General features: G+C 43.2%; 1 non-coding gene across 1 annotated transcript; it reads left to right on the plus strand.

Annotated features, from left to right (window-relative positions):
• The first annotated feature begins 290 nt into the window (after nt 1-290).
• Trnas-cga (transfer RNA serine (anticodon CGA)) lies at nt 291-365 on the plus strand. Its single transcript has one exon. It is a non-coding gene; the product is annotated as a tRNA-Ser (tRNA).
• Nucleotides 366-2,559: the final 2,194 nt, after the last annotated feature.

Genomic DNA, 2,559 nt, shown 5'->3' on the forward strand with positions numbered 1-2,559 from the left:
ACGTAACCACTCGGCTAAGCAGGAGGACGTACCACTACAATAATGTCTCTAACAAAATTTAGTTCCATACATATTTTTAGTAGATAATGTACGTAAAAGAAAAGCATTTGTCAACTCTGTGATGACATCCAGAATGAGATTTTCACTCTGGAGCAGAGAGTGCGCTGATATGAAACCTCCTGGCAGATTAAAACTGTGTGCCGGATCGAGACTCGAACTCGGGACCTTTGCCTTTCGCGGGCAAGTGCTCTATTGGCGGAAGTAAAGCTGTGACGACGGGGCGTGAGTCGTGCTTGGGTAGCTCAGTTGGTAGAGCACTTGCCCGCGAAAGGCAAAGGTGCCGAGTTCGAGTCTCGGCCCGGCAAACAGTTTTAATCTGCCTGGAAGTTTCACTGTTATGACATGTACGGCAATTACTTCGATTTTCAGTACTGTGTTACTGTCCTGCCAAGGTAGTGCAGTGAGTAGAGTTTTGAGAGTTAGAGAGTTCTAATCCGTGTCTACATTCTTTTTACTTCCTAATTATAGGTTTCGTGTTATGTCATCCGTCTCCCTGGCGGTTATATAGCAGGTCTTACACAAAACACGTGCAGTTACTTAAAACGAGGACCATTCAGTAAGTAATGCAACACATATTATTTTGTGAGATCATGCAGTTATTATTCAAGGTTCCATGACACCATATTACTCCTCACTTTCTTTACTACAAAACCCTAAATTTCAACATGATCTCCGTTCCATGTGACGGCCATGCGCCACCTTACTGGGAGGGTCTGTATGCCCGCATGGTACCACTCTACCGTTCGAGGGCTCAGCCAACGTCTTGATGTATCAATAACCTCACCATCATCCACATACTACTTCGCACGGAGTGCATCCTTCATTGCAGATGGATGTCGGGAGGTGCGAGTTCCGCCCGATGAGGAAAAATAGTCCAGTAAAGTTTTGTGAGCTCCTATCCAGTGCACAGACTTGTCTCAGACTTTGCGTCGTCGTGGAAAAGGAGAAATTCCTCTGCATTTTTGTGGTGACAGTCACCTCGAATGAGAGTGTTCGCACGTTCCAACACTGCGTGAGTGAAAGCTGTGTGCTGCCGGCCGACATGCGGGAGATCGGATACAACTGCGCGACCTTGTTGCAATGATAACAGTGCCTCGTCCAGTGAGCCTGTTTTTATCCGCAATACTCTGGTTTTTCGCCCAAAGAAACTCAGTGACAGCTCTCTATTTGGAATATACCTCGTCCCAGATGCCATTCTGAAAACCATATAAAGCGCCGCCGGTATCAGAACTTCATGAAATTATAGTGGCTGAAGCCGGAATATTCCTCAGTGTTTCACAATAAATTTCACATTTTTGCAACTTGCTGAGAAAAAAAGTGTTGCATTACTTATTGAACGTCCCTCGTACTAAGACTATTCCACTTTTAAAGACGTACTTTGGCTTTAAACGTTTACATTTCTCTCTTCCACGCACTATCCTATTAAAAAATGAGGAATATAAAAGTGACTCGGAGAGTTTCAGGGTACAAAGAAATACAGCAGAGGAAAGTAAATAAAGTATTTACTTGATTATAAAAGACGTTGAAAGTAACCACCATTCATCACTTGGCGCGTTTGGGCTCTGGTCAGCAAGTTGCTGAAGGTTTATCGAAGCCAGACTGCTGGAATTGCTGCCGTGTCGTTGGAAATGATTTGCTGCAGTTCTTGAAGACTATGGGAGTTGTTGCGGTACACCTTAGACTTGAGAGTTCCCCACACAAAGTAATCGCATACTGATAGATCAGCTGACCCGGATGGCCAGCTAGGGCCGCGAACAAACTGACTTCTACTAACGGCTCTGTCTGCCGTGAAGATTGTGTAAATGTGCTCCAAGGTTCGGCCAGCAGTATGGGTAGTTGTTGTATCCTGTTGGAAGTAACAGGAGGTCTTTCTTCCTCCGTTAATGCCGCCACAAATCCACGTCCAGTCGTATCCACTCATCCGGCACACTTTTATTTGCCCCACCCTGCACATGCTATTTGGTTCATTGTCAGCCTCGCATTCATTTTCTTCCGTTGTACCATTTGCCCAAAGAAAAAAGAATACACACGACTCCAGTCCTATTCTTATCGTTCTATTCCCACAACTTTCACCCTAGGCAGGCCCTGAGCAGTCATGCGAATCGCATTGCCACATCGTCTAAGTGCATTGTTTCTCACTACTTCATCAAAAACAGTCGATCTCAGTTTCCAGAATACCTTATTGCCATTAGTTCTATCAATTAATACCAGCTCACATGCTTAAATTACCTCTTTCATTTCCACTACATTTGTTTAGGACATTACATCACCAGTAGTTAGTTAACTAGTTAGTTTCTTAGTTAGGCACATGTTCCATAGGTCATTTGTTTGATTTCTATATCGGAATGATGTTGAACGAGTCACTTTACAGAATACGTATACGTGATTAGTGTTAACAATAATGAAACCATTATTTTTTAGTCCAATTGATACACGTCTTTTGAAATTCAAGTTCTTTTTACAAGCTACTAGTTTTTTTTTTTTTTAATCGTCCTTAGA

This window comes from Schistocerca cancellata, chromosome 1, assembly GCF_023864275.1.
Source record: "Schistocerca cancellata isolate TAMUIC-IGC-003103 chromosome 1, iqSchCanc2.1, whole genome shotgun sequence".
In the NCBI taxonomy this organism is placed as follows: domain Eukaryota; kingdom Metazoa; phylum Arthropoda; class Insecta; order Orthoptera; family Acrididae; genus Schistocerca; species Schistocerca cancellata.